Raw genomic sequence first — 8,865 nt, 5'->3', positions numbered from 1 at the left:
ATGCCAAACTTTGGAGATCTGGGTGAGAGGGGATGGTTTCCAAACAGCTATTCTTATCTTTCACCAGCAAGCCTGAGCTCAGTGGAATGTAGAGTTAAACTCAGAATTTCTTGGCAAGGGTTAATAATCAATGTAGATCTCCTAACAAAGGAGATGCTGCCTTATTATACTGGAAAAGTTTTTTTTTTCTTAAATGTCAGTGAAGCAGTACTAATTATTACTCCGGTGTAAATGAGGTTATTTCCTATTAAGAGAACAAAATGCTTAGCCTCGCCTTGTCAATTCATACCAACTATTTTTCACACATACTCAGCTTTTTAGTGTTTTTTTTAGTTTTGATAAAATCCATTCATTTGTATTAGAAAAGTGTAAACCATTTCAATAATAGTTGCCCATGATTACCCAAATGAGCTTTAGTAATGTGTGGGTTATTTGGATACCATGTGTTAGCTATGGAACAATTAGGCAGCTGAATGGATCTTTAAAACAGATACTTTTATTTCCCAGAAAAAATACCATCCTTGGATGGTACTGTTAAACCGCAAATTCAGGGGAACATCGAACTCATGTCATGAGGAGAACTTTCCAATATCTGTTGACCAAGGATAAAAAGACATCCAAATATCTTGTCTTCATATTACTTCATATTACTTCAAAAATATGTTTTCATATTTTTATGCAAGCAAAAAGATTTAAGAAATATTGTAGCAAACAAAGGGTAATTGTTTTAGCCCAGATGTTGCTTTTGCACAATAAGCAGGTTGCAATGTTCCCACAGAGCTGATGAGCCCAATCAGGGAAATGATTAAAAATTGATTTTGCCCATGTAATTACAGTATGTAAACTACTTAGCTTGGATTGCAAAGGATGTGATTTTCTAATTATGTATATACTCTGGTGTCTAATGATTGGTTTTTTGAAGTAATGAAGAGAGAGCACTAATGACTCCTTGGTGTTCTGTTGTTTAAGAAAGACCATCTTTAGAGTAAGCAGCAACAGACAAAGAGTTTAAATTGAATTTTCAACACTGTTAATGTGCACATGGATTTGTTTTTTGTTTTTTTTGAGGAGGGGGTGCACCATTCCTGGAAGTACTGCAATACCAGGTCAATGCGTGGAGTGGACAGAGCAAGCTCCTATTCCATCTCCTTCCTCCAAAATTCCATTTAATATATTGTCCTCGGATCGAGGACATATCAGATATTAAACTGATAAGAACAGATACTACACTTGATCTTAGCTAAAAGGCCGAGAAGTGATAGGATTTTTTATTAAAGAGACAGGGATGTAATGTGATTGGCTCTGAGCATCTTGGTTATTTTTTCATGCAAAAGTATGCAAAAATACATGCACTGGGAAGGCAGGCTGCAGGGAAGAAGCCTCCCCTTTCCTCTATTCCCTTGCACCTGGTCTGATAGCATGGCGACTCAGGTCCGTTTGAGTGTCTGAAGTCTGTAAAGCCTACTCTACATTCCACTGAGCTCAGGCTTGCCGGTGAAAGCATGTAGATTGAACAGGTATCAGATAGCTTCCCTATCAAAGTTATTTTTGTTTTAAAATGGAAAAAGAGGTTTCCTTTGGAAGCACATCTGGGCAGTCTGATGCACTCCATGTTACAATATCTCAGTTGCATTGTATAATGCTGGGCTCTGAGTCAGGGTGGAAGCTGCCACCCTCACCCCTATCCCTGGCAGCATGTGTGTGTGTCTCACATGCACACACAACACACATGTGCATATGTCCACATGTGCACATCTTTACCCCCACCACACACACACACAGGTGTTAGGAACTGTGCTTGGAGGCCTGACTGCAGTGGTTGCATGACCCCATGGAGAGGGCTGATGGGATTTAGGGAATCACTGGCTGAGTTCAGAGTGTTTTCCTCTTGTTTGAGATACTTTGTGACTCGATCGAATAGCAGCTCCTTGGGTACCTGCAGAGGCAGAAGTTCTAAGGGGGCAACCATTTCTCAGGGAGCCATGGAAGGTGGTGGACTTTGGCAGGTCTGGGCTCACACTCCCTCTGGGCCCCTCCTCCCCTCCAGGGGCTCTGTGTGGCTGAACAGAGACCTGGGCCCAGGCTGCTATTGGCTTGGGAGTTGGGACCTGTGTGTCCCCAGGATCTCAGGCCAGGATGCATGCAGGATGGCTGTGGGCTGCTTTTACTCCCAAGTTCCAGCTCAATAAGTCTTGCTGGCTCCATATTGAAGTGTATCTTGAATCATACCACTTCTCCCTATCACCATGGTTCCCACATCAGGCAAAGCCAGCATCCTTTTCCACCTGGAAATTGGCAGTAACTTCCCCTCTCCTCTCTCCACCTCTGCTTGGGTCCCCTCTTATCTCCACAGCAGCCAGAGCCATTCTTTTACCATTTTTACCATTCTGCTGCTCAAAGCCCAGCAACAGCACAGAATAAAGTCCAAATTTTCTTACTATACCTGACAAAACCCCTCATGAGGTGGGTCCTTAATAGCCCACCTTCTTGCATTTTCCTGCTCACTAACTCTGCCCTGGCTGCATGACCTTCTTGCTGCTCCTTGAAAGCATCACATCCCCTCTTGACCTCAGGGCCTTTGCACTCACTGTTTGCTCTGCTGGAAAGTTCTTCCACAGATTTTTACACCTTACTTCATTTTGGTCTCTTGTCAGATGTCACCTTATCTAAAATAGCAGTTTTGGTCACTTACTGCCATTTTCCTCAGCTTTACTTTACTCCTTTGAGCTGACAATGCATTTCATTTCTATTTATTTTTTAATTTGATTTTCTTCACTATAATATAAGCTCTGCAAAGCAGAAACATTGCTTATTGCTAGATTCCTGGAACCTAGAAAAGAGCCTGGTGTACAGGAGGCACTTGATAGGTAAAGGTCAAGGGAAGGCCTGGTTCCCTGAGGCTCTTTGTCAAGCAGTTTGACTCACCAGGCATCTTCCACTATTGAGAATGTGAAGGGGCAATGGCTGTGTGATGTGGGGAAAGTGGTTTTCAGTTGATAGGAAGAAATATCGCTTTGCAAGTTTCTCAGAGAACTCTTAGAGAAAGGCCATCAGTGTTTCTCTCATGAAATTCCCTCTCAGTGCTTAGGAACAGTGCTTCCACCTACTTGGAGAGGCTGTACTTGTCCGGCAGGGTCTGCACCTTGGTGGAACTTGAGAAGAACAAGCTTGGAGCTGGAGGTGACTCAAAGCCACTGGGAGAAGGTTGTGGGCCTCTCCTGTCTGTGTGCACTTCTGCAAAGAGCAGGCTTGCTTCTTAGGGTACTAGGGTTCTGAGGGCTGGTGAAAGAGATTGTTGGGCCTCGTACCTCTTGGGCCTCATACTTTCAGGCAGAGTTCAGCTGGCAGAGTCTCTCTCCAAATCCTTTTTCCCAACTCCTTTCTACAAAGAAAGTGGTTGATGTGGTTCCTATCTGCCCTAAACTTCTTAGACTCCCCAGCAGACAGCTCTGCTTTTGCTGTGGGGCTTCTGAGGGACCCTATGGTAGAGTCCTTTGTCTCAGCAAGAACGCTTTGCTTCCCACCTGGAGCAGAACATGGGCAGAGCAAGAGGGTATTCAGCTACCCTTCCTTCCATCCATCTCCCGAAACTTCTGCTCTTCCATCTACACCTTCACCCTTCCATTCCCTCCTTTTTCTCCCTTCCCTTCCTCCCTCTTCCTTTCCTTCCTTCTTCCTTGTTTGCTTGCATCCTCTACACACTCTACACCCTTGGGATCACTACCACTCCCAGCTCCATCTTTCTACTAACTTCCCTTCCTCCATCTATCCTCTCTCTCTCTCTCTCTCTCTCTCTCTCTCTCTCTCTCTCTCTCTCTCTCTCTCTCTCTCTCTCCCTCTCCCTCTCTTCCTGTCTTCCTTCTTTTCCTCCCTCCCAGCCATCCATTTGACATTTGCTTCACTCCAGTTCAGCTGCAGGGGTTAAAGATCCAGAGATGTATCTGAAATGGTGCTTGTCCCATGTGCTGGAAGGTGATGTGTGGGAAACCCTTCATGTGGGAAACCCTCTGTATAGTGCCTAGCTATTGGTAGGTTCTCAGTAAATGGTCACTCTTGTTACTATTGTGACTTTCAAGTTGCCATGGTGTGGAGAGGGAGGTGAGTGTGTAATGATCACAGGAGGGCCACCTGCTGGCATGGAGGAAGGCTCTGTGTGTTAAACTCAGGGCTGCTTCCAGTGGGCTCTTGTGGTGGTGGTGTGCTGCACCTGCCACTCCCCTCTGCATTTGCCAATCCCCTTCTCCTTTAGAAGTCTGAGGCTCACGTCTGCACCTGGGATCTCACCTGCTCAGTGAAGATTTCTGGGAATGTAAGATTCCACTCAAAAGTAATATTTCTGGGAAAGTAAGATTTCCACTCAAAACTTACATTGTGGCTGCTCCCAGGAGAACTCTGGAGGGAGGACTATGCCCTCTCCCCTCCTGGCAGGCCCTCTACATTCTCTGACCTGCTCATATCTCCCCTTCTCCATCAGAAGACAGAGTTGCCAGTGCAGGGCCAGCCTGGGTCTGAGTCAGGTGAAGAGGGGTGGATCTGTGTGTGGGGGTGTGGGTGGGTACTGCTCTGCCTGCAGGATTTACAGCACTGGGTGTCTATGAGGGTGTGCAGGGGGTCCATCACATGCCAGAGTGGACCAAAGCTGCTGGCAGCACCCCCTTTTGCTTTTTGGTCTTGCGTCTCCTTATCTTCCTGTCTCCCTGCCTCCCTTCAAAACCCCATCTTCACAGTTTCATGCCTTTCCCTCCTCCACTTCCATCAGGGGCATTGGAAATATCCCAGGCTCTATGAGTTCCCTCTCCTCGCCCTCTTCCCCCACACTCTCCCCTATCTCCTAGCCCAGCCAGTTTTCACTCAGTGCTGAAAATGAATATCACTGCATATCTCCTTGGCACAATTCCAGTGCCGAAGACCCTCCCTTCTGGCCCAACAGAGTCTTCTCTCACCCTCTTCTCAGAGTAGCAATCTCCCTGTGCTTCTTTCTGCTCTTAGGATCTGCTCTCCCCATGCCCCATTGCCAGGGCCTCTGAGCCTCTGTCCTACTTCACTTCCATCCTTGCCTCCACCAAGGCCTGCCTGCTGCTCCTGCTGAGGGGCTCAGCTCACACTCTCCTGTAGGTGTCCCATCTCTGACATGCTCTCTTGGTGAGCTCCCAGGTCCATGGCCCTGACTTCCCACACAATTGGCATTTCTGCATCCTGTGGAAACCCTGCTGTGCCCCCATCTACCACAGGCCTGGCGTACAGACCCCTTGGCCACTGGGTGCTAAGAAGAGAGTCTGTGAGCCTCTGTGTGGATGGGTTCCCTAAACTGATTCACTCTCAGGTGCTGGGTGCTGAGGATGCCTGTTTCTGGGCCGTATCTGCCTTTTAAAGAGGAAGCTGGGGTACTAATATATAGTGGTAGAATTTCAAGTACTGAAACACATTCATAGAGGTGGTTTTTTTTGGTGGGGTGGCTGTTCTCTTTGCCCCCATCCTCATCCCTGTTGAATTATGCCATGCTCTTGCTGCCTTTGCAAGCTGGCTTTCTCACCCTTCCCCATGATATGCAGGTCGTTGTACCATATGGCACTTATGGTCACCCTGCACCCACCCCAGGACTCTCAACATAGGGTCCTCATGGGAAACTTGGCGGAGGGGAGACCTATGTCAGCAGTCTGTGTCTGCTATGCCACTGACTGTATTATCTTGAAGTGCACCAAAAAAGCTGTTGCTTTCATTGAGGAAGACAGAATTACTGTGCTGGCATTTCCCTTGCTCCCCACCTCGAAATCTAGAGAGCATCCATGGCCTGATACAGTCACCTTCCCTGACCCATAGTGACTGTAGTGACATCAGACTCCAGGAGTCTGCTCCTAGTTTGACTGGTTCAGAAAAGGCACAGACGGAATGATCTCAATTTACTTCCTCAAGGTTCCAGCCTGACCTCTAAACGTTCCTCCCTGCTATTCCTGTAGTAAGTATGTTGGGTTAACCTTGCCATGCCAGGTGGTCACCTTTTGATAATCCTTCTAGTCATTTGGGAGAGTAGCTAGGAGGACACTGCCTCCCGAGGTGGCCACAGGGCCCGGCACTGGGGCCTTTAATGGTTTAGGGTATCCAACCTGAGGGCCTTACCCTCCCATGTTACAACTTTCAGGAGCCACGATATTCTTCTGATCAATGGCCAAAAGCCAGAGACAACTGGGTGTGGGACTTCAGAGATAAAATCTCCCCATGTTCTCCCTGTCTTTGGAATTTACAAAGCTTCTAAGTGAACAGCCCTGGAGAATAGTCTGAGAATTTTGCGACTCATGAGCTTGGATATAAAATAGGAAGCTGCTCTTCCTTTTCTTGTGACCCCTTCACCCCCAAACATAAGGAGTCTTGTGAGTAAAGCAAATAAGTCTGCTCAGGGTCAGAGCCATCCTGGGGCTTGGAACTGTTCAGCTCAGTGCTGGAACAGAACCTTGAAAGCAGAGTATACGGTGTTTGTTCTCCATTCTCTAGATTTTCATGTTGAATGATACAGGAAAAACCAAAGTGTAAAGAATAATCTGTTGGAGGTGTGTGTGTGTGAGGGAGAGAGAGAGTGAAAGGAAGGATGGAGAGAGAGAGAGAGAAACTTGTAATTTCTTTCCTTGTTGTGGTGGGCTGGTTGAGATGTTAACTTTTGCTGTATGCCCCAAGAATGGCATGTAGATATTTGTTTACAAATAGTGGTGTCCTGTTGTACTCTGAGAAAAACACACTAGTACACAGTCAGCAAACACCGTTTTCATTGCCGGAGATGAATCTTGGAGCTGGATGGAGCATTGCGGGTCTTCAGTTTGAGGTCCAGCCTTTGTGAGCTGGGGCTGCCAATGTGGGCCCTTCCTCCAGCTGCCTCTTCTGGCCTCCCATTTGCAGACATCCTTGAAGCCATACTGGAATTCCAGATCTGCAATTTTAGAATTTACCACTTCAGGTACTATAAGAAGAGAATCTATCAAGAAGAGACTTTGTTGGCCCTATCATATCCCTTCTGTAACATGACAAACAAATTAGATTCTGTGATGCAGGTCCAAGGAGTGAGCTGGACCCAGGAGTGTGCTGGTATTGGTAGGTGTGCCCACAGGTTGAGGGTTTGCCTTGTTCTGCCAAACAAATGGCTCTGAAGCCACTGTGGACCAGTGTCTCGGCTTTTCCTGTGGGCCCGTATCTCATCCGAGCATGCTATGGTAGATGAGACCATCTAGTCAGGACTCATTTCAGTTATAAAACAGACTGAAAAAGTAAAAATATATATGCGAGTTTCTCCAGAAATCGGAGAGTTCTGTCTCCCTACCCCATATTCGTGGCTGACCCTTCCAATATCAAAAATTTAGAATTGCCATAGCTCAAACAACCCCAATGAGAGGTACAGGAAAAGCAAAGGTGATGGTAGAATTATACAGAGAAGAAGGGACTTAATGAATATTAATGCTGAATCTTTAAATTGGTATCTCTTTTAATCTCCAGTATTTTAGAGCAGCTAGAGGTAAAACCTAAAATTGTGGAATTGTAACCCATGTCAAAGTCTGAAATGTTCTACAACTAATTGTGGTGTTGTGCTTGGAAATTTATAGCTTTTTCATATGTATGTTATTGTTCACAAAAAAGAAAAAAAGTCAATTGTGATGATAAATAAGTACTTAAACCCTCTAGCCTCCTATATTCTGGAAGCTAAGGAAAAATATGAAAGGATCGTATGGTAGCCCACGGCACACTCTGGGATCTGTCCTATAACCACTTTTTGAAGAGTGTTTTGAAAACTGTTACTTTTTTTATTTCTTTGCTTTGTATTTATGTTTTACTGTACAATAAAAAAAGTTTTTTTTAAAAAAAAAAGCACATCAAGCCCATGATAAACTCTGGGATCTGTCCTGTGACTACTTGTTGAAGAGTGCTTTGAAAGCTATTGCTTTTTTCTTCCTTTGCTTCATTTATATGTTATATTATACAATAAAAAATTTAAATATATATATATTTATATAAGCAGCTGCTGCTTTGCTGGTCTTGGTTGAGGAGAGAGGACTTTGATTTCAAACACACCATCCCTTAGCCTCATCTGTTGGTTCCTGGTTTGACCCATTCAGTACATCCTGCCTTCTGACTGGTCTTGGCCGACTGAAATTTGGAAGGAATTTTGGCCTATTGTAGGGGTCTTCTACATCATGGAAGAAAAAACAAAACCATCAGTACCTTCTCAGTTCCTCACTTTCAGAATCTGAGAGAGAGAGGGGTTGGGGAGAGAAATGAGAGATCTCTATATGCTCTCATTTTCTCTTTGTCCCATCTTCAGAGCGCCGTCCCTCTCTCTCTCTTTTTTTCTTTTTTGCAGGTGGCAATTTCCAGTGAAAAGAAGCTGAGCAAATCAGGTTGATTGCAAGTGAAGATCACATATTTCCCATTTTAAAAAAATTGATCAAAGAATTGGGGCTGTAGGCTATCAAATAATGGTAGACTTCAACCAACCGAGTACATTTTTACCTAGGATGAATGCTGCTTATGTGTCTTATTGAAACCAATGTGTTTGACATTAAAATTTTCTAACAGGTCTTGTTTTTGCAGTTCCTGACCACCATGGCTTTAAGACTGTCCTTCGACTGGGAGGGAAATCCATTGCTTTAAGACTTTCCTGGTTAAGAGCACTGTTTTGTAGTCTCTGGAAGTGGTGTGTGTCTGTGAGTGTGGGGGGTCCAGGCTGTCTTCCTTGGATCTCGTAGATCCCTCTGCTGGGGCTGAGCACCCCCAGGTACTCCCTTTTATCGGTGGAGCTCCTGTGTCCAAAGGTCTCTGGGATCCAGTGTGGGTCCCAGGTCTTCCAGGTAGGATGGACTTATGAGTCTCAGGGGGGGTTACAGA

At 45.4% G+C, this 8,865-nt stretch overlaps 1 non-coding gene across 1 annotated transcript; it reads right to left on the bottom strand.

Moving 5' to 3' along the window:
• Positions 1-1,069: 1,069 nt before the first annotated feature.
• LOC143672956 (U2 spliceosomal RNA) lies at positions 1,070-1,260 on the bottom strand. Its single transcript, XR_013170115.1, has one exon. It is a non-coding gene; the product is annotated as a U2 spliceosomal RNA (small nuclear RNA).
• Positions 1,261-8,865: the final 7,605 nt, after the last annotated feature.

The sequence above is a fragment of the Tamandua tetradactyla genome (assembly GCF_023851605.1).
Source record: "Tamandua tetradactyla isolate mTamTet1 chromosome 22 unlocalized genomic scaffold, mTamTet1.pri SUPER_22_unloc_2, whole genome shotgun sequence".
NCBI lineage: Eukaryota > Metazoa > Chordata > Mammalia > Pilosa > Myrmecophagidae > Tamandua > Tamandua tetradactyla.
This window is presented reverse-complemented; position numbering and strand designations above follow the sequence as displayed.